Here is a 23,929-nt window from a genome sequence, read left to right on the forward strand (position 1 = left end):
GCCAGGCCGTGGTAGGGTGTAGGGATGGGGTGGAAACAGAGGCCATCGGAGAAGGGATAGTGAATACACTTCCTATTCACTGTCCCTTAGAAAGAATTTTTATCCTGTCCAATCAGGGTTTTTATCCTTTACTTCTCAGACTTTATGTGTTTGGGTCCTTGTTCCTATTCTCATGAAATAGTGCAATGCAATTCAGTTCATCAAATTCAGCAGACCTTACTGGAATCTACTGTGTCCCAGATGCCATTCAAAGGGTCAGAAATAGCATCAGCCCTCAAGATGCTTATGGTCTGGGCAGGAGGACGCAGGTGTAAACGGAGGATTCTTCCGAAGCCACTCAGACCCTGCAGAAGTTCTCACTTAAGCAGAAAGGGGGCTGTGGAATATAGCAGTTTGTTAGAATGGGGCTCTTGTGCCCTAGTTTTGATGACCAGTGTTTCTCCAGGAGGAGGGTCGCTACTGACCTTTGGGGCAGTGAGTAGGGATGCCCCATGCATTTCAGAATATTCAGCAACCCTGTTCCAGGCACTAAAATGCTAGGAGAATCTTCGAACCCATTGTTTCAACAATCCTGAGAAAGGTCCTCATGCATTTCCCTGTGCTTTCTAGGGGGCGGTGTTGCCTGACTGAGAACCACTGGACCCAAGGGTAGATATAGATCCCTCCCTGTAGGTAGCTTTCCAAAGGATGTGACCGTAGGAACTGCTCACAACTTCTAGACCCCAAGGCCAGAACAAAAATGAGAAAGAGGAGATGAGATACAGTGGAATGAGTACTCAGGGGCAATAGGAGCTGTGCCCCCCTACCCCTCACCCAAGCCCAAGCCCAAGCCCAAGCCCGTGGGATTTCCAGAGGAGCCCTTGAGAGCTTTGGCAATGGGTCGATGTAGTTGGGAGACCCAGGGGACTAGCCTGTGACTCCGTGGGCTGGGGTCTAAGTGCTGCTGGAAATCTGAAGGCCAGAGAGGACTAAGTGTGTCAGAGGTGCTGGAGTGGGGCCCCCTGGCTCCCCACAGGTCTCTGTGCAAACCTGCTTCAGAGAAACACTATCAGCTTTGCTTAACGGGCAGCAGAAATTCTGGCAATGGTACAGCTTTTAGAATTGTCCCCACCCCCCACCCCCGACCAATTCAGGCAATTAGGCCATATCAGTCTTCGTTTAGATGAACAGTGCAAACTTCTGAAATCAGCATATTGTCATCAACTGGCCCGTCTGCCTGGACTGAAAAACGCAATGTGTAATTTATTGTGACTGGTTTTCATTGAATGGGATCGGAAAAAAAGTAAATTAGCCATAAATTTAGAGAGATGGTACATGGTGAAACGCTATGGAAACTGCAACACGAGCGGTCAGGGAAAAGGCCAGCTGCCAAGAACACACAGGAGGAAAATCTTACTTCCTGTGAAGCTCCACTAAATCCTATGAGAGTCAGAAACGTTGGTGTGAGCTTTAGAGGTATAAGGACTGGTGCTTCCAGTGTGTCTAAGAGAGAAAGAAATGCCATGAAGGCGCTGAGATCCTCAGGGCAGAAAAAGGCTGCACCAGTCCTAGGCACTCGGCAAGGAGCTAGTGGAAACCCATCAGAGCTGTCTGTGGTCCGTGTACATGATTTGCCAGGTGGCTTGACGGCAAGATTGCTGGGAGGTTGGCTGCTTTACCTTCCGTTTCTGGCCAGCGCTCGGGCTGCTACAACAGAAGACCACAGACTGGGTGGCTTAAGCAACACACGTTTATACTTCCCAGTTCTGGAGGCTGGGAAGTCCAGGGTGCCAGCAGAGTCAGTTCTTAGTGAGGGCCCTCTTCCTGGCTGGCAGATGCCCACTTCTTCATGTGTCTTCCCGTGGTGAGATCTCTCCTTTCTTTTTTGGCCATGCTGCATGGCTTGTGGGATCTTTGTTCCCTGACCAGGGATCGAACTCGGGCCCCCCCACAGTGGAAGCATGGAGTCCTAACCACTGGACCGCCAGGGAAGTCCCTTTCTTTCTCCTCTTACAGGAGCACTGATCCATCTTGGGGACTCCACTTTCAGGACCTCATCTAAACCTATTCTCCTCCCAAAGGACTATTGACTGAAATAAAAATGCACAACGTGAGAGGTATGAGTTCCAGTTTTATGTGGGGCCTTACTGAGGACTATAGCCCAGGAGACAGCCTCTCAGAGAGCTCTGAGGAACTTCTCCAAAGAGATGGGGTGGGGGGTCAGTATATATGTGAGTTTGGAGAAGGGGCACGTGCAGTCAAGCACACATCTTGGTAGAAGGCTGCTGCTGGTCATGAGGAGAAGCATCTTAGTTAATGGTTTTAGTGTTTTTCTCAGTATGGTAGATAATTTTCTAAGAATTGGGGTTCATAAAATTTCCTGCTGAAAATATCTCACCATCTGAAGGCCTATTCTGCCAGTTTTCCCAGAGCACAGAGTGCCTCATTTCTGATCTCCACCCTCAATTCCTTTCAGGTGTGTTAAAAGTCAGCAACTGCAGTGGCTAATGACTTAGTTCTTGTAGAACCAGATGGCAAGGGACATTCTTTAGCTGGCTGGACCCACCTCCAAATACCATTACATTAGAGGTCAGGGCTTCAACATTTGGGGGGAACACAAACATTCAGCCCATAATACATGGTAACAATCTTGGGACATAGATAACAGACCCTCTGTTGGATGTTCTCTGTACTTCACTTCTGCCAACACCCAGTTGGGAATACAGTCGCACCTCGGTATCTGTGGGTTCTACATCCATGGGTTCTGCATCCTGATTCAACCAACCTCGGATTGAAAATATTCAGAAAAAAGAGTCCAGAGAGTTCCAAAAAGCAAAACTTGAATTTGCCAAGCACCAGCAACTATTTACATAGCATTTCCATCGTATTTATACTTCTTTACATAACACTTACATTGTTAGGTATTAGAAGTAACCTAGAGAGGATTTAAAGTGTACAGACGGATGTACGGAAGTCATATGCAAATACTACGCCGTTCCGTTGAAGGGGCTTGAACGTCCTTGCATTTGGTATCCTATGAGGGTGGGGGTGGGGCGAGGATCCTGGAACCAATGCCACGTGGATATGGAGGGACTTGAATAGATGGTTAAGACCCCGAGCTGTTTCCTTTCCCACACGCCAGGCTTTCAGGAGACAAGGTAGAGGGAAGAAAAAAGCCTGAGCAGCGGCATGGTCAATGAGGGCTTTCGAATACTGTTTGTTGGGATATGTATGTCTGTATGTGTGGCTTGTTCTAAAAACAATTTAAGGTGGCTTGCAAAGATTAAGACTATTAGAAGTCAGTGAAAGACAAGGTAAAAGACAACAAGGGTAGGGATGAAATACAGGACCAAAGCTTATACTAGAAGGCAAAAGAAATCTGTTTTGCTTCAGTAGGGAAAGCTGCCCTGTTTTCTGGGAAGCTCGTGGCATTCTATTCCATCCCTCTTTTAAATTTAGAGTTAAACACTGTTCGTCTCAATTTAGGGGCCTGCATTTTGATGAGTTTGTTCTGTTTTGGTTTTTGTTTGGTTCCCTGACCTTAAATCTCCATTTCAATAAGAAAATCAGGCTCCATCACAGCCAGTTGACAGTTTTCTTGTAATTGCCTTCCTCTAGGGATCTTTTGGTGGGGAACTTGGCAACTCGTGAGGGTAGCAGAGGAAGTCAAAGGTTAAGGAAGAATCGGACAGCCTGTACAATACAAGAACTCAAAAAAAAAAAATTCTGGAAGGAACATCCACTTTACCTCTAACATTTAGTGGGCTCAGGATTTAATTATTTTCTAAAAGGGAATAGGACTAGGTAGGCGTCCTCCACAGGAGCTTAAAACTTCATAAATAAAACAGGATTATCTGGATATTTGACTTTTTGCTTTGGCTGTGTAGGTACCGTGAAACAGAGTAGTCTTTGTTCAATTCTGTGATATTTTTATTTGATGGGACAAAGGCTATCTTTTCTTTCAACCCCAAGACTTGTTTGCTGAGATGATTTAAATGCTCCGTATTAAGTGACACCTGTGAAGTCTCACGTAATATAGTCATTTTTAGCCTCCAGAATTAAAAAACAAAACAAATAAAAAACAGGGAAGTTACGTGAGTGTTTTATTAATATTGTCTAATGATTCTCTATTATCTACAGAGTTATGTCCAATTTCTTAGTCAAGGATGAAACGATTTGCTGGATTCTAACTCTTCTAATGTGGTACCTCACTTTTCCTCCAAAGACATCCCTAAAGGGACCTTTGGCACCATTAAAAGGCTTTCATTGGTGTCTCGGATTCAGATTCTGACACATCCCCTCTGGCAGGTGGGGAGGTGGGCGGTGTTGGCAGGGAGTGCCGGATGATTAACGCCGCTCCCTGCTCCTCACTGGGATCGATTAGGATCACTCGGGAGATTTTAGATCCGTGGAATCACTTGGGATCGGTATTGTTATGGGCTGAATTGTGTCCCCCAAAATTCACATGTCGAAGCCCTAAACCCCAGTACCCCAGAAAGTGACTGTATTTGGAGATAGGGTCTTTAAAGAGTCTCTTAGAGTGGGACTTATTCCAATATGAATGGGGTCCTTATAAGAAGAGGAGATTGAGACACACAGAAACATGAGAGATGCACACACAGAGGAAAGGCCGTGTGAGGACACAGCAAGAAGGTAGCCATGTGAAAGCTGAGAGAGGCCTCTGGAGAAACCAAACCTGCCGACAGCTTGACCTCGGACTTACAGCCTCCAGAACTGTGAGAAATACACTTCTATTGCTTAAGCCACCTGGTCTGTGGTATTTGTATGGCAGCCCTAACAAACTAACACAGGTGTCCTCCATAAAGACTTATTTTTCAGCTGAAGTTCATTGTAATTATTCTTCCTCTCAACTCATCATTGTCTGTACCATTCACTTGAAAATTAATCCTGAAAAATGAAAGTTTTTAAAATTTAACCCTTCATGATTTTATTTTTTTCTCCAATTCTTGATTCAATCATTAACCAAACCTTTACTGAGCACTTCTAGGTATGTCCTGTTCTAAAGCACGTAGATTGCCATGTTCTCCACTTCAGCCATGCGTCCATCACAGAACCAAATAAAGCCTTGAACACTGTAGGGCTTAGAAAATTCGATGTATTTCTTTTTTAAAGTCGTCATTTTTTTCTGATTATCATGGTAATTGGAATTATTAAAGAATTTGGAAAATATATAGAAGAGTATGACTATGAAAATAAAAATCACTCATAAATGCCACTACTTGGGGAAAATTACTGTTAGAATTGAAGAATTTTCTTCCAATTTAAACAATAGAAGAAACACTTTCCCATGTTGTGAAATAGCTCTCTAAAGCAATTTTTAATGCTGTAACAATATCCTACTGTATGGGTTTACTTTATCTATTTTTACTGTTTACCTGCTACTGGACATCTGATCTTTCTTATTTTTATTGTTATTATGATTATTATATGTTAAGTAGCCTGGCTTACTATCTTTCCATACAAATCAGTTTTAAATTTAATTTTTATTTTATATTGGAGTATAGTTGATTTACAATATTGTGTCTCCATACAAATCTTTCTTCAAATTTCTATAACTTCCTTATGATGGATTCCATGAAGCGATCACAGGAGAAGAGCTTTGCCGTTCTTGACATTTATTACCAAACTACTACCCTGGGGTGATTGCATGAACTGGATGTGGTTTTTACTATAAAATAATCAGGAACATGCTATAGGTCCTTCTACTGCTTAGATTTGATAACCCCAAACTTAAAAGAGGAAAGATCTTTATAAGATAATCAGAAACACCTGCATAATACCAAAAAGCTGACTACAAAAATTCAATTTTTTGTTATTGCATCTTGAGTGTTTTATTTTCAAGTCTTAGAATGTTAAATCCAGTACGAAGGGTAGAAGGACTTTTAGAAGCCACCTGCCAACTTTATCGATGACAAAATTGCAGCCCAGGGAAGTGGCTTTCTTAAGGTCATGCAGTTACAAGTCAAAGAGCTGGTGCTGGGGCTTCCCTGGTGGAGCGGTGGTTGGGAGTCCGCCTGCCGGTACAGGTGACGCGGGTTAGTGCCCCGGTCCGGGAGGATCCCGCGTGCCGCGGAGCGGCTGGGCCCGTGAGCCATGGCCGCTGAGCCTGCGCGTCCGGAGCCTGTTGCTCCGCAACGGGAGAGGCCACAACAGCTAGAGGCCCGTGTACCGCAAAAAAAAAAAAAAAAAAAGAGAGAGAGCTGGTGCTGACATTCATGTCTCCCAAATCCCAGTCTTAGAAACTGCTCTTAGGAGGTTCAAGTTAAGGCAGCACGTAGCAATAAGGATATGACTTAAACATTTCCAGCAGAGATATCCCTAACTCAGCTGCTCATAAATGGCTTTCCAAGCACTTTCTACTAATTGGTTAATTAGTAGAACAGTGTTTTTACAAAGAAGATTCTGAAATAATGAGTATTTCTAAGTAAGAGGTACAGTTGGAAATGAAGGTCGCCCATGGCAGAAACTACCATAGCTTCCCTGAGGAGGAAAATGCGAACTTAAGTCCTCTTGGAACTTGACTAACTGATGAAAGTCCTGTGCTCACCTCCCTTCTCGGGACTTTTGGAGTAAATAGCAAGAAATAAAGGACTGCTCTTTCTCATCATACAACCTGGGAAATATGGATTGAATATCCAAGGAAGCAAGGCAAAATGTTGGTCTTCCTTGTTTGAATTTAGAGACTAGAAATAATTCTAAGAAAACAAGAAATAATTCTATATCAGCACAATCCAATAGAGTGTAATGTGAGCCATATACAAAATTTAAAATGTCCTAATAGTCACATTTAAATAAGTAAAAATTAATTTTGCCATAATATATTTCATTTAACCCAATATATCCCCAGCATCACCATGTCCACATGTAATCAATATAAACCTTACTACTGAGCTATTTTACATATTGGTCATATTAAGCCTTTGGAATCGTGTATATTTACACTTACAGCCCATCTTAGCTTGGACTAACAACATTTCCAGTGTTCAGGAAGCCACATGTGGCAGGTGGCTCCCATCCTGGATGGCAGTTCTGCCCTATATGGCAGAATTCAGTCTCTGGTGGGTCCAGGCCTGTTGGTTTTATTACCAAAGTGAAAGAGGCATCTTAGAATAGAAAAGATAATATGGTCATTTTTATCTTTTTAAAATATCTAGCAGGCAAAGTGTATAAGTTGTTATTAAAAGTGGTTATGGGGCTTCCCTGGTAGTGCAGTGGTTAAGAATCCTCCTGCCAATGCAGGGGACACAGGTTCGAGCCCTGGTCCGGGAAGATCCCACATGCTGTGGAGCAACTGAGCCCGTGCACCACAACTACTGAGCCTGTGCTCTAGAGCCCACAAACCACAACTCCTGAGCCCGTGAGCCACAACTACTGAAGCCTGCGTGCCTAGAGCCCACGCTCCACAGCAAGGGAAGCCGCCGCAATGAGAAGCCCGCGCGCACCGCAACAAAGAACAGCCCCTGCTCGCCGCAACTAGAGAAAGCCTGCACATAGCAACGAAGACCCAATATAGCCAAAAAATAAAAAGCTAAATAAATTAAAAAAAAAAAAGTGGTTATGGGAGAGAGACACAGTGGCCTTGCCAAGGAGAGGGAGAGCAGGCAGGTCCAGAACAGGATGCCACAACTGGCAGAGGGTTTTTCTTATCAGGGACTCACAGTCAGAGAAAGAAAGTCTCCTTGTTCAGGGAGGGTTTCTTTTGTTTGCTTTTTCTTTTTTAGCTGAAGGGAGTTCCTGGGAAAGATGAATGCCATTAGAAGTGGAAATTCTCGGAAATAAGAAAAAAAAAAACCTGCCCATGCAGACACTTGCCCCACCCAAGCAACTATCGCAGCTTCAAAGGATTCAGCAAGTGTCCAGGCTCTGCTGCTTGGGGTTGCAGAGGGCCAGTCCTGAGAGAGCTTGGGGCGGGCAGAGATGCCTGTTCATTTCCCTTCCTCTCCAGGGGGCCAGGGCTGCATTGAGAGCAGCTGTGTCTAGAGCTGCCCCTGCTGATTTAAATCAGGTGTAATGGGGAAGACCAGGGAGACCTCGGTGTTCTTGGGTTCTGCAAGTAAGCAAAGCTTGAAGCCGCGACAGAGGAAGCTGGGAGAGCCCTGGAGACCACCATGCCCAAGAGGAGGGTCCCAAGAGGCAGAGGGCCTTGCCCAAGGCCCACACCTAGATACAGGCCAAGCTGGGCCTTGAATGTGGTTCTGACTGGTAGCCTAACTAGCGCCTGTGGGCAGAAGTGGAATCTCTTCTGCGATTTGCCTGTAAGTGTCACTGCGTATTTGCGGGTGTTGGGAGCGGGGGCTTAGAGAACGAGGGCTGTCCACCGGGGGCCACACCCCAAGTTATCACCCAGGCCAGTATGTGGTGGTACTCACAGCCACCAAGGTGATGCTGAATCCCAGATTTGCCACTTCATCATTTAATAAATATTTATTGTGCCCTACTGTGTGCTAGGCACTGTTCCAGAGTCTGGCGGATACAGCAGTGAACAAAATGGGCAGAAAACTGTGCCCTTGCCTTCCCGCTAGTGAGGGGAACAAATAATGAACAAAACAAGTAAATTACACAGTCGGTTAAAAGACAACAAGCAAGGAAAGGGACAAAGAATACAGAGAAGAAAGGTTGCCATTTACATAGGGTGGTCAGGGAAGGCTTCACTGAGGAGGTGACGTTCGAGCATGATCTTCCTAGAGATGGAATGTTTAGGCAAATTCCTTATCCTTCTGGACTCAGAACAATGGTAATAGTAATAATAATAGATAAATCTATTTAAAGTGCTCACTCTGTACCTTTTAAAGTTCTCTATATGCGTGAAGCTCATTTAATCCTCATAATCCTGTGAGACAGGTGCTATTATTAACTCCATTTTACAGAGTAGAAAACAGAGAAAAGTGAAGCAGGTTTGCCTGAGGTCATACAGTTAATCACGCAGGCAGGTGGCCTCCAGAGCCCGCCCCTTTCTCACCAGCCCTAATAGGGGTGGTCTCTTAAGCCCTTCTCAGTTTCACCGAGGAAAATGGAGAGGAAGCGTCTGCAAGCTGAGCGTTGCCGTGGCTTGTGATTTATCTGGGCAGGTTGCTCTTGCTGCTTCCATTTTTCTGTCTGAAAATGGAGTGACTGAAAGCTCTTCAAACGTCTGTTTCTGAAGCATCCTGCTGGACTTGGCAGAGGATACAGGGTGGCATCGGATGTGAGCCCAGTCCTAAGGAACAGATCTTCGCTTTAGGCAAAAAGAAGCAAACCCGTTAAAAAGGTAGGCAGGACGAGATGCCACCAAAAGGCTACACAGCCGAGGTCCAAGGGGAGGTCAGACCTTGGGGTGGCGGGGGGGATCCAGTAAGACTTGCTCAGAGGCTTAGGTGGGGAGTCTTGAGTAGTAGTGGGGGGGTGGTACATCTCACAGGTGAGAACAGCATAGGTACAAGGTGAGACGCGGCAAGTCATGCTAGGAGAGTGGAGAGTTGGTTTACCTAAAACAACACTATTCTGATGTCTGTTTCCCAGAGACATTGAGATTAATAAGTGCAAAACTTCTCCAAATTCTCTTCTGATTTAAGGGACTAGAAAGCTAGATAATCAACATCAACACATCCAAAAGTAGTTTCCAGTTGGTTTGGAATGCAGCTGATTTGACTTCCTAATTACATCGGACGCACATCACCTTAGCCAGTGGGAAACTATCATGGACTGCAAGCATTCCCGTGGTAGAGAAAGAAGAGCCTTGAGGGCGGGGCACATCCAGGTGAGTCCTGTACACCTTGTTATTTACGCTGAGTGTGTGACCTTGGGCATAGCTTCTCTTTATCTTAGCTCCTGTGTTCTGTAAGTGAAGGATGCATTCCCTCCTGTTGCTTAAGGACCAAGTGAGCTAGCCCAGGTGTAGCAGACACTATGGGTGCTGAATCCAGACCTCCTTAGAGCCCTCTGACTGGTTCCATGTGCCAGTCCCCCAGTTTCTGAGTGCTTTGCTTCCGAAGGCTCCAACCTGAGACCTCCTTTGGAGGATGGTCCTTGGGCTGCTGGAGCTGCTCCCACCCCTTGGCTGGTTTCTCCTGGGAGCATCTCCTTTGTAAATTATTGACACCTGCGTGTGAATCTTCTCCTGAGTCTGTATCTGGGGACCCAACCGAAGATAGTTTATGAAAGCATTTTGAAAATTTACAAGTGAAACATATAATGTAAGGAATTACCATTTGAAATAACTGCAGAACTGACTGTACTTGAAATAACTGCAGAACTGACGGTACAAATCTTCCATCTCTGAATTATTGGGGTCAGGACAGAACAAGAGTTCAAAAGATGATCTGAATCTAATTTTTCCATAATGTACTCAGCACAGTCAGCCTCTGTGTGCCGTCCCATCAACTAGGAGCTTTCACATTCTTGGGTCTCGGGGGACCTCCGCCACTGTTCTGTCTGCCAAGCCGGCACTGTTTGCCACCCAGGGGTCATCAGCTTATTTCCACTCCATTCCCTGTGTGACCTTTATCAGGCCTCCAGAAGAAAGGCATCGTCCTGAGGACAAGGGCCCAGACTAGATTCACTTTTGAGAGCTAAGTCATGTACTTTTGGGCTATAGTGGGAAGATCCAATTGTGGGGAGTCAGGAGGCCTGGCTGGGTTCTGGCCCCGTCTCTGTTACCAACCAGAAGGTGTCCTTCAATGACCCTTTTCAATTCACCGTTGTAGGATGAGGTTGTTGACCTTGAAGTTCTCTGGGATCCTTTCTAGCTCTAAAAATGCATGATTTTATAACATAAATGGGGGCAACTGTGGCTAAAACCATCTGATGTTAATTTGGGCTTAAAACCATTCTAATGAATGTTTTCAGGCTTGGGAGGTGGCCTGCAGTGCACTTGCCAGAACCAAGTTGACCTCTTCCAAACCTCAAGTCTACATGAGGTTCGTGGCCTTGGGGAGCCATTTGGAGTCTCCAGGCTGGGCAGATGGTGCAGAATTTGGTGCCACTGACAATAAAGTTTGGTCGGTATCTGCCTGGACCCTGCAGTAAAGAACACATCAAGTATTTTCTTTCCCTTTTTAGCTGGATGGGGCTCAGTGCAAACACAGAGCTGGAAACTCCAAATGAGGACACAATATTTTAATAGATAGTCTGTCAAGAACATTAAAACGCCTCCAAGGGGTGCTGCAGACCTGGAACTACAATGGCATCGGCCTGAGTCCAGGCTGTCAGAATAGTCTCTGAAACTTTGCTTTGGAGACACTGGGGAGAAACAGGACAACTCCCACATGGGAACTGTCTTGCAGAAAAACTGGTCTCTAACAGCACCTGACCCCACATCAAACATCTGCTGGTCTCCTTTAAAAAAAAAAAAGGGGGGGGGAATAAAGTGAAAAAAAGTTTTTTAAAAAATTTTTATTAGAGTGTAGTTGACTTACAATGTCATGTTAGTTTCAGGTGTACAGCAAAATGAATCAGTTACATGTATACATATACCCACCCTTTTTTAGATTCTTTTCCTATATAGGTCATTACAGAGTATTGAGTAGAGTTCCCTGTGCTGTTCCCTTATTATCTATTTTATATATAGTAGTGTGTATATATGTCAATCCCAAATCTCCCAATTTATCCCTCCCCCAGCTTACGCCCTAGTAACCATAAGTTTGTTTTCTACATCTGTAACTATATTTTGTAGATAAGGTCGTTTGTACCCTTATTTTAGATTCCACATATAAGCAATATCATATGATATTTGTCTTTCTCTGTCTATGTCACTTAGTATGACAATCTCTAGGTCCATCCATGTTGCTGCATATGGCATTATTTCATTCTTTCTAATGGCTGAGTAATATTCCATTGTATGTAAGTACCACATCTTCTTCATCCATTCATCTGTTGATGGACGCTTAGGTTGCTTCCATGTCCTGGCTATTGCAAATAGTGCTGCTATGAACATTGGGGTGCAAGTCTATTTTCGAATTAGAGTTTTCTCCAGATATGTGCCCAGGAGTGAGATTGTTGGATCATGTGGCAGTTCGATTTTTAGTTTTTTAAGGAACCTACATACTGTTCTCCATAATGGTTTTACCTACCAACCATTTACATTCCCACCAACAGTGTAGGAGGGTTCCCTTTTCTCCACACCCTCTCCAGCACTTATTGTTTGTAGATTTTTTTGATCATGGCCATTCTGACTGGTGTGAGGTGATATCTCATTGTAGTTCTGATTTGCGTTTCTCTAATAATTAGCAATGTTTAGCATCTTTTCATGTGCCTCTTGGCCATCTGTATGTCTTGTTTGGAGAAATGTCTATTTAGATCTTCTGCCCATTTTTTGATTGGGTTGTTTGGGGTTTTTTTGACACAGCTGTAAAATGTTTTTCTTGTAGGGGAAGAGCAAAGCAGGCATGACTAAGGGTGGCCACCCTTTCGCATGAGCTTTAGACAAACCATCTAGTGTGACTGTAGAGGGAACTTTGCTCAAAGAAAACGCTGTTCACAAAAATTTTAATTCACAAAGTAAAGAGTGAAGCGTAAAGGGATTTTTCACTTCTCTAAAGGATTTACTGTAAGTTCATTTGAGTAGGATGGGGTTTCCCAACAGGCTGCTTTCAGGTAGAAAGGAAGCCCATCTCCCAGGATGTGGTGAGCAGAGGTTGTCTGGGATCTGGATACACAGAGGGGGGCTCGGCAGCATCAGATGCTGGGCCAGGCTCCAGGAGAGCCTTGGCTGGTGGTAACAGGTGACCAGCTCTCTCCAATACTCCCTATGTGATGCCATCCCCTTACTGTGTCTGCCACATGTGTATGCATTTCTGACATGGGAGAAGACTTTTTTCCAGTTATAAAAAAAGGTTATACAGTGTAGAGAATGTCCCAGGACTAAAAGTGGGCTCGCTGAAACTCTGGGACACCTCTTTAAACATACCTCTTACTTATATGGTAGTAAAGAGTGACCTGGATATTTCAAAACCACAGATAGTCCAAAAATAATTTATATCAGGCACACATGTGATTGTCTTGTATTGTTTCTTGAGTCCTGTTACGAAATCACATATTTTTAGAATGGGAAGATCAGTTAGTTCCTTTACTTAAAAAAAAAATGTGGTTAATAAACACATGGCATAAATTTACCTTCTAACAATTTTAAAGTGTACGTTACAGTATTGTTAACTATATGCATCTTGTTGTATAACAGATCTCTAGAACTTTTCATCTTGCAAAATTGAAACTCTGTACCCATTGAATAGTTCCAACTTTCCCGCCTCCCCCTAGCCCCTGGCAACCACCATTCTACTTCCTGTGTCTAAGAGGTTGATGACTTTAGATACCTCATATAAACGGAAGCATGCAGTGTTTGTCTTTTGTGACTGGTTTATTTCATTTAGCGTAATATCCTCAATCCTTATCCATGTTGTAACATGAGACAGGATTCCCTTCTTTTTTAAGGCTGAATAATATTCCATTGTATGTATATACCACATTTTGTTTATCCGTTTATCTGTTGATGGACATTTAAGTTGCTTCTACCTCCTGGCTATTGTAAGCAGTGTGGTAGTGAACATGGATGTGCAAATATCTCTTCAAGATCCTGTTTTCAATTCTTTTGGATAAATACCCAGAAATGGAATTGTTGGATCATATTGTAGTTCTATTTTTAATATTTTGAGGAAACTCCATAGTGTTTTCCATAGCACCAATTTACATTCTCACCAGCAGTACACAGGGTTCCCTTTTCTCCACATTCTCACTGACATTTTTTATTTCTTGTATTTTTGTTAATAGCCATTCTATCAGATGTGAGGTGATATCTCATTGTGGGTTTGATTTGCATTTCCCTGATGATTAGTGATGTTGGGCATCTTTTCATGTGCCTGTTGGCCATCTGTATGTTTTCTTTGGAAAAATGTCTATTTAGATTCTCTGTCCATTTTAAAAATCAGATTCTTTATTTTTTTGCTACTGAGTTGCACTAGTTCTTTATATATTTTGGGTATTAAACCCTTGTTAGATACATGATTTGCAAATATTTTCTCCCATTCTATAGGTTGCCTTTTCATTCTGTTGATGGTTTTCTTTGTGCAGAAGCTTTTTAGTTTGATGTAGTCCCATTTGTTTACTTTTGCTTTTGTTACCTTTGCTTTTGGTGTCAAATCCAAAAAAAATCCTTGCCAAGACCAATGCCAAAGAGTTTACCACCTATGTTTTCTTCTAGGTGTTTTATGGTTTCAGGTCTTATATTAAAGTCTTTAATCCATTTCAAGTTAATTTTTGTGTATGGTGTAAGGTAGTGGTCCAATTTAATTCTTTTACATGTGGCTGTCCAGTTTTCCTAACATTTTTTACTGAAGAGACTGTTCTTTCCCCATTGTGTGTTCTTGGGTTTTTTGTCATAAATTAAATATATATATTATATACACACACACATATATATATATATACACACACACATATATATATATTTATATTTACTTCTCTCTATTCTGTTCCATTGGTCTATGTGTCTCTTTATGCCAATACCATACTGTTTTGATTATTATAGCTTTGTAATATAGTTTGAAACCAGGAAGCATGATATCTCTAGCTTTGTTCTTTTTTCTCAAGATTGCTTTGGTTATTTGGGGTCTTTTGTGGTTCCATACAAATTCTGAGGTTCTATTTCTGTGAAAAATGCCATGGGAATTTTGGTAGGCATTGCATTGAATCTGTAGTGTGGATATTTTAACAATATTCTTATCTATGAGCACAGAATATCTTTGTTTATCTGTGTCTTCTTCAATTTTGTTCATTAATGTCTTATAGTTTCACCTCCTTTGTTAAATTTATTCCTGGGAATTTTATTCTTTTGATGCAGTTGTAAATGGGATTGTTTTCTTAATTTCTCTTTCTGATAGTCCATTATTAGTGCATAGAAATGCAACTGATTTTTTTATATTGATTATAGTTTTGTAAAATCGATTTTTTTTCCTGTAACTTTACGAAAATCGATTTTTTATCCTGTAGCTTTACCGAATTTGTTTATTCTATCAGTTTTTTGGTGGAGTCTTTAGGGTTTTCTGTATATAACATCAGGTCATCTGAAAATAGAGACAGTTTTACTTCTTCCTTTTCAATTTGGGTGCCTTTTATTTCTTTTTCTTGCCTAATTGCTCTGGCTAGGACTTCAATACTATGTTGAATAAAAGGCAAGAATGGGCATCCTTGTCTTGTTCTTGATCTTAGAAGAAAAGCTTTCAGCTTTTCATTGTTTTTTTTTAATACATCTTTATTGGAGTATAATTGCTTCACAGTGCTGTGTTAGTTTCTGTTGTACAACAAAGTGAATCAGCCATATGCATATATATATCCCCATATCCCCTCCCTCTTGATCCTCCCTCCCACCCTCCCTATCCCACCCCTCTAGGTTGTCACAAAGCACCGAGCTGATCTCCCTGTGCTATGCTGCTGCTTCCCACTAGCTATCTATTTTACATTTGGTAGTGTACCTATGTCTATGCTACTCTCACTTCACCCCAGCTTCCCCCTCCCCCTGCCATATCCTCAAGTCCATTCTCTGTGTCTACATCTTTATTCCTGCCCTGCTACTAGGTTCATCAGTACTTTTTTTTTTTTTTTTAGATTCCATATATGTGTGTTAGCATACGGTCAGCTTTTTATTGTTGAGTATGATGTTAGCTGTGGGCTTGTCATATCTGGTCTTTACTATGTTGAGGTATGTTCCCTCTATACCCACTTTTTTAAAGAGTTTTTATTGTAATTTTTAAAAATTAATGTGCAAAGATGGGTCTTTAGTTGGGGAGTATTCAGAGCAAATTTCTTGATATCATAAAGTTGGATGAATTGTGGTTTTCCCTTGGTGGGTAAGGAAACTGGAGTTTGGGGACCATCAGACATGGAGATAACATTCCTGGTGGAGAGGAGCCCATGGAGAAAAGGAGCAGGGAGAGATCCCCAGTGATGGGAATTAATATATCAGGGAAGTGATGCCTGATGTTGAATTATTACTGATTCCTGTGTTCTCCCACCCATTTGCTCCAAACCCTTAGTAAAGATATATTGCTGTGTCCATGGTTCTGTGGGGAACAAAGGAGGAGCAGTGGGAGCTGATGTGGGACAGAAAGAGGACAGCGGCAGCAGGGGGAGGCCAGGAGTCACAACAGGAGTAGGGAAGATGGTGAGAACATGAGCCCCTTGGAGAGCCAGGAAGTCTGGAGATGGTGCTGGGCCTCACACTGGGAAGGGGGTTGCATTTTGCTCATTTATTTAAGAAAAGGGGGCTCAGGAAGGCTAAAGGGGGACACCAGCCCTGCTCCTAAAACTGGCAACAACCCAAGTTAGGAGGAGAAGGTGCACAGACATGGGCACACACAGGAAATATTCCTGATAACTAAGGGAGCAAAAGCTAAATGCCCATTTATTGAGTAGAAAAGACAGGAAGTGCTATACGAGTTTAGAATTCAGAGAGATTACTTTGGTTGGGGTCAGTGGTCGTGCTGGTAAATGTTTAACAACTGGCTCTCTGGGAGGAAAAGAAAAGTTTTCCTGTGTAGCATTTGCCAATTTCCATGGTGTAAATACCATACTTCCAACATGGTCAACTTCAAGTCACCAAGATGACTTCATGGAATGTGGAGTTGGGAAGAGACACACAAGGACATACCATGATAAAGTAGTTCCACCACAAAGGCACAATGAATGTAAATAAATGTGAGCACAGATTACAGTCAAATGTATTATAATAATTCAGAAGTGATGAGTTCTGAGCATTTACTACCTTCTTAAAAAATATAATTTATTTCATTGTAAGTTTACATATATTTAATTTTTAATTATGCCTGTGTTCAATAATCAGCTTGCAAAATTCCTGAAAAAATTACCAACTGGCTCTTTTGAGCTGGTATGAACCAAATTCATCATAAACTGGCTACAGTGTCAGGGAAGGCATTCTGCAGAAGGTGAGACTTAAGCTGGGCTTTGGAGGATGGATAGGAGTTTGATGGTCATGGCAAAGAGTATTCAAGGCAAGGTAAAAGATGTGGCAAAGGGTGGCCAGTAAAGTAGATGACATGAGAAACACTAATGAGGGTTTCTCCTACTTCTGTATTTTAAGGTTAAGAAAGTACTTTAAAAAAAAAAATTTATTTATTCAGTTGCACCGGGTCTTAGTTGTGGCATGCAAACTCTTAGTTGTGGCACACATTTGGGATCTAGTTCCCTGACCAGGGATCGAACCCAGGCCCCCTGCACTATGAGTGTGGAGTCTCATCTACTGTGCCACCAGGGAAGTCCCAGAAAGTACTTTTTTAACCAGAAAAAAACCCAGAAGGGATGGAAAGACCAAGTAGGATTAAGTATTCATAATACACATAAAGCATACATGGCACCACATATTCATGATACACTAAACATACATAAGTACATACATATGAGACACTCAGTATTCATCAGGTCTTAAAATGGCCACACATTCTGGTCCCATATGTCCTCTGCCAGCTAAAATTCATAGCTGCTCAACAGGCTAACTGAGAAGGTACAGCTGTGGCCCTGAGTGCTTGCCCCTACATCTCCCTGTGGAGTAAGTGTGCATTATTGGCCCAGGTACCTTCTGTCTATGGGTCCCTTTGCTCAAAACCTCAACTTTGGTTCTCATAATCAAACCATCAGTGAGGAAGCCTGATATGGCTGACAGAGGCTGGATATGTGAATATTGCATAATCCAGGGCTCAGGAAATGTGGTCTTTCATTCCACTCGGACCTACGCCATCTCCTTCCTCTTGTTTCTTAATTTTAAATGGCTTTAATAAACTGTATTAATGGCTCAGTCCATTCTGGCTTCTGTAACGTAATACCATAGGCTGGGTGGCTTATAAACAACAGAAATTCTCTTGGGAATTCCAAGATAAGAGTGTTGGTAGATTCAGTGTCTGGTGAAGGCCTGGTTCATAGATGACTATCTTCTTGGTGTGTCCCCACGTGGTGGAAGGGATGAGGGAGCAACCTGGGGTTTCTTTTATAAGGGCACTAATCCCATTCATGAGGGCTCCACCCTCATGACCTCATCACCTCCAAAAGGCTCCACTTCCCATTTCCATCACACTTGGGATTAGGGTTCAGCATATGAATTTTGGGAGAGACAGAAACATTCAGTCCATAGCAGTTCATTATCTATGGTTGTGTAACAGATTACCCCCAAATTAGTGGCTTTAAATAAATATGTAATATTTCATAATTTCTGTGAGTTAGGATATAGTCCTCTGCTCAGGGTCTCTCATAGGCTGTAATGAGGTGTTGGCAGGGACTGCAGTCCTCCCAAGGCTAACTGGGGAGGATTTACTTCTAAGCCCGCATAAGTGGTATAGGCAGGATCCTCCAGTTTCTCACAGGCTGGAGAGAGACCTCCCTCAGTTTCTTGCCATGTGGGCCTCTCCATAGGGCCACTTACAACATGAACCTGCCTTCCATCACAGGGAGGAAGTGAGAAAGCAAGAGTCTCTTCATAACTTAATCTCAGGATTCACATCCCATCACTTTTGCCAGATTCATTAGAAGTAAGTCATGAGGTCCAATCAGTACTCAAGGGGAGGGGATTACACAAGGATGTGAATACCAGGAGGTGGGAATTCCTGGGGGTCATCTTAGAAGCTGCCTGCCACCTAATGTTCTATGACTTCTGGCTTAGCCAGTCTGGTGGTAGACTTGGAGGCTGCTGTTACATCGAGGTCATTCCCACACCACAGACCCTACAGTCGTTCCCACTCTAGTCTCACGACAGCCTTGAGTGTAGGTATTATTATTACTGTTGTTATTATTTCCATTTTATAGCAAAAGCATTGAGAGTTAAATGACTTGTTTAACTTCTCAAAATTAGTAAGTGGGGTCAAGGCAGACCTTGAACCCAGGTCTTCTGACTTCTAGGCTACGGCCTTTGCAATTTACTGTATTGTACTCAGTTGAATATGTCCCCTCCCAATTCATGTCTACCCAGAACCTCCGAATATGACCTTATTTGGAACTAGGGTCTTTGCAGATGTATTTAAGGTGAAGTCATACTGGATTAAAGTGGGCCCTAAATCTAATGACTAGTGTCCTTATAAGAGGACCCTGTGAAGAACACACAGAGGGAAGATAGCCATGTGAAAGTGGAGGCAGAAATTGGAGTGATGCTGCTACAACCCAAGGAATGCCAGTAGTACCAGCAGCTAGGAACCAGCAGCTAGGAAGAGGCAAGGTAGGACGCTTTCTTAGAGCCCCCAGAGGGAACACGGCCCTGCCATCACCTTGATTTCAGACTTCTAGCCACCAGAATCATGAGACAATAGATCTGTGTTGTTTTAAGCTCCCCAGTTTGTGGTTATTTGTTACAGCAGCCCTAGAAACAGGACATGTATTATCTCCCTGGAAAGATTCCAGCCAAACTTCCCCAGTGTCTACAGTGTGTTGAGGGGGCTTCTGATAGTGAGTCAAGCTGCACAGCTACCCTGGTTTAGGCCCCATCTACCAGCCCCTCGGAGGCTCCGTCTAGAATTCAGTCTCCAGTTCCCCTCCTGGGGAGCGACATCTGTCTTCTCTAATCCCAGGCCAGAGCCCCAACCCAGGGATGGAGGAGGAGAAGGGACACAGTGAGTAGATTCATTGCCTGTGATCTCAGGACAGAAGCATGGGTACATGAGATTTTCTTTCTTCTTCCATGTGACAGACCAAAGATTAGAATCCCTCCTCCCTTCTCCCCCTCACGTTCTTGAACTTGAATGCACTCGGGGCAATTTGTTCACAGCAGCTCTGTGTATGTGTGTGTAAAGTTTTTGGTCATCTCAGCTTCCTCGTAATTGTGCTGGTTTATAATAAGAAGCAGAGGTCAGGGTTCAGAGGGAATAGAGATGGGTGTGGAGAGTGGCTGTGGGACACATTGTTCTGTGCATCCAAGTTGGCAGGTTCACACAGAGGAGTCAGCAGCGTTGTGCAACAGAGAGGGAGGCTAGAAGGATGTTCTCCAGATTTAGTGCCACAGCAAGGGGCTTGTGTTCCTATTTGCAGAGTCTTTGAACTGCGAGGATTTCAGAGGAGGACAAATAGCTCATCATGTGAATTATGATTAAGATTTAAGGATTATCTTTAAAATAGTGCTTAAAAATGACCGCCACTCTCCAGCTCATCTCCTGGTGAAAGTAATTGGGCCACTTGTGCCCACCAGCTCCCAGTGACTAGTAATTCACAATCCATGGCCCAAAAGGCTCTCGGGCTACAAGGGACCTTAGAGTGATCTGCCTACTCATTTGGCAGACAGAGTAGCAAAGGCACAGAAGCCCTCTCCTGTCTACTCAGAACCTTCCCTGTCCTACCCCCGAGCCAGATGGTCCAAGGGCTCTGCTCTGTTTCTCTCCCTACTTGCCCCTCTGCTGTCTTCTTCTTAAATTCAATCTCCATTCCTACAGCACCTATAGTTTAAGTTGTGGGCTCCAGTGGGGTGTAACCATCCAGCCAGCATCCATTCATCCACGCATCACATAGTTATTGAGCAAACTGCTATGAGTCTTCCACTATGAACCACGGATATGGAGATTATTAGGACAAGATCCTTGTTCAACGAGCTTATAGTCTAATCAGAGAGAGAAAACTTTTCTGCAAGTAGCTGGACCTCCAACAAGACTCCTTCAATGGAGTGCAGACTAGCTCCCACCTATCAAACCATTTGAAGAAGTGGAGAAGAAATTGTAACTAGAGGACATGGTTCTCTATTGACCTATATAATTGGAAAAATTTTTGGAATATATATTTGAATTTTTCAAAATAGCTCTGATTTTAAATATTCTTTTCAGTTCATGCATCCTGACTACTGGTAAGGAAAAGCTGGATGTCATTGCAGTCAAAGGTTTTCTCTACCCAGTCTGTCTTCTCTGCTGTGTTCCTTCTCTGACTCAGACAGATTCATTCTTTGGACTTCAATGTTGTTACAATGTATCTGTCCTTGGAAGGGTAATGCCCTAAGCCATATATCAGGTCCATCTTCATCCATCACCTGAAGCCCTGCTCTGGATGGGCTTTGGGTGGGGTACTGCACAGGTGATACAAAGGTGCTTAAGTATGTCCAGGAGCCCTGGGCTACTGGGCTGAATAGGGGATGGAATCTTATAAATATCATGAAAGAAGCACCAACTGAATGCTTAGGGGATGTTACCACTGGGACTTGGAACAAGTATTGGGGATGACTGGGAAGAAACTGAGAGAAGATCATGGGAAGTGGGAGAGAATCAGAGAGATTCTTTTGGCCATTTCATCACTTTGCCCAGCATCAGCTCTGTTGGACAGGAACTTACCGGATGGGGGCCTGGAGACAAACCATTACAAGGCAGCGTCTTTCAAGTCTCTGTGTTTCAGTTTTATAGATAAAGGGAGCCCTGCTATCTCTTTCCCCGACAGCTTAGAGAGAAAACAAGTCAACATTGCCTTTTAGGTTAGTGCAAATACCTTTTCTCTATGTGTAGGGACAAATGGTTCCCTGAGAGACAAATATTCACGCAATCATGGAAAAATTTAACCAGAAATCAGGGAGCATGCCAGGGAGTGGCCACAAGGCATCAGAACTTTATCCAGCCTGGTAGCCCTGACACATGTCCCTGTGCTGTCACAGAGGTCCTCATCCCCCCCAAAGACTTTGCCTTACTGCTGTTTCAACTCCAATTGTCAAGGTAATTTAAAAATAAATATGTTCTATAACGTGCATATCTAAGTGGATGTACAAGTTTAGCATAGATTTGTTATAAACAGACATTTTCCCTCAAGAAAACATACTCTGGACTTCCCTGGTGGCGCAGTGGTTAAGAATCCGCCTGCCAATGCAGGGGATATGGATTCGATCCCTGGTCCGGGAAGATCCCACATGCCGTGGAGCAGCTGAGCCCACGTGCCACAACTACTGAGCCCACGTGCCACAACTATGAAGCCTGCACACCCTAGAACCTGTGCTCCTCAATAAGAGAAGCCACCGCAATGAGAAGCCCATGCACCATAACGAAGAGTAGTCCCCACTCGTCGCAACTAGAGAGAGCCCGTGCACAGCGACGAAGACCCAATGCAGCCAAAAATAAATAAATTTAAAAAAAAGAAAACATATTCTGTTCATCTAAACATATTTGGAGCACCAACTGTTTACCAAACGCTAATGGGGCTGAAAAGCCAAGAGTCACCGACGTGAGGCATGGTGTCACAGTCTTCTGGGAAAGAAGCAGAAGTTGCGATTCATGCCTGCTGGGGGCGTTTCCTCTTTAGACCTAAAACTGCTCTATAAGGTACACCATCAACTCAAGGCTCCTGATGGACTCTCTTAAATGCCACTACAAGGAATCTAAAGTGTTGTACCAATGTTCCTCTCCATTGATATTGTCTGAAACAAAGTTCAGAAAACCTCTCTTTTATCAATGTTTCAACTTCAGTCAAATGACTGGTTGCTTTCGGCAGTGGTGCTTCAAGCACTCGGTGGGCTGAGTTCTCTCAGTCAGCAATCTTGTCAGGAAGACCGAGGTCAGGAAAGACCTCGGAGCAAGGTCCAGAGAAGGTCAGTGACCTCTTCCAGGTTGGACAGCGAGTGAGGATGCCGGGCATGGCCTCCCACATATGCCAATTTACCAGGCGATACGTTTATCTCACCTCTGGCTGGGAAGAACCTTAGATGTCTATTGTGTATCAAAGCCCTCACTTTCCAGATAAGAAAACTGAGACAGTTGAGACCAGAGTGGGCTACTGACTGTCCAAAACCATGGAAGTATATGTTTTTAGAGAGAGAAGTCACCTTTGGTCTTTTATGATCTAGTTTCATCTCTAACCCAAAGGAGAATCACTTTTCACATGCTCTTCACCAGGTGATCACCCAGCCTCTGCTTGAACACCTCTGGCGGGGACGAAATGACTTTTCCTGTCCATTCCATTCACAGATGTGTCTAATTGTTGTCTCGCCCTTCTCTATAATAAGAGGGCATCTGCTTTCCTGCTGCATCCAGGGACAGCTGCTTCCAAAGCTACCAGAACAAAACCTGGAGACTTCTGTGTCCCAGGGGAGTTACTCCCCCCATGGATCCCTTTACTGACTTGACTGCTAAGCTTGCCTTGCCTTAGTTCCCAGTGAGGGTTAGGTCCAGATAGACTTTATTTAGTGTAGCTTAGTATGTTTGTTTATTTTGCTTTTATTTATTTTTATTTTTTTAAACATCTTTATTGGAGTATAATTGCTTTACAATAGTGTGTTAGTTTCTGCTGTATAACAAAGTGAATCAGCTATACATATACATATAACCCCATATCTCCTCCCTCTTGCATATCCCTACCACCCTCCCTATCCCACCCCTCTAGGTGGTCACAAAGCACCGAGCTGATCTCCCTGTGCTCTGTGGCTGCTTCCCACTAGCTATCTATTTTACATTTGGTAGTGTATATATGTCCATGCCACTCTCTCACTTTGTCCCAGCTTACCCTTCCCCCTCCCTGTGTCCTCAAGTACATTCTCTACATCTGTGTCTTTATTCCTGTCCTACCCCTAGGTTCTTCAGAACCTTTTTTTTTTATAGATTCCATATAGATGTGTTAGCATACGGTATTTGTTTTTCTCGTTCTGACGTACTTCACTCTGTATGACAGACTCTAGCTTCATCCACCTCACTACAAATAATTCAGTTCTTTTATGGCTGAGTAATATTCCATTGTATATATGTGCCACATCTTCTATATCCATTCATCTGCTGATGGACACTTAGGTTGCTTCCATGTCCTGGCTATTGTAAATAGAGCCACAATGAACACTGTGGTACATGACTCTTTTTGAATTATGGTTTTCTCAGGGTATATGCCCAGTAGTGGGATTGCTTGGTCGTATGGTAGTTCTATTTTTAGTTTTTTAAAGGAAGCTCCATACTGTTCTCCATAGTGGCTGCATCAATTTACATTCCCACCAACAGTGCAAGAGGGTTCCCTTTTCTCCACACCC

General features: G+C 43.3%; 1 long non-coding RNA gene across 4 annotated transcripts in view; it reads left to right on the forward strand.

The window, feature by feature from the left end:
* LOC132593656 (uncharacterized) overlaps nt 1-23,929 on the forward strand; it is a 95,874-nt gene that overhangs the window by 24,142 nt on the left and 47,803 nt on the right. For 3 of the 4 annotated variants that reach the window (XR_009559408.1, XR_009559409.1, XR_009559407.1), the window contains exons 3-4: nt 9,069-9,247; nt 9,552-9,736. This is a non-coding gene — a long non-coding RNA (uncharacterized lncRNA). The remainder of the gene's footprint in view (nt 1-9,068; nt 9,248-9,551; nt 9,737-23,929) is intronic. The other variant, XR_009559410.1, reaches the window with a different exon arrangement.

This window comes from Globicephala melas, chromosome 16 (genome assembly GCF_963455315.2).
Source record: "Globicephala melas chromosome 16, mGloMel1.2, whole genome shotgun sequence".
NCBI lineage: Eukaryota > Metazoa > Chordata > Mammalia > Artiodactyla > Delphinidae > Globicephala > Globicephala melas.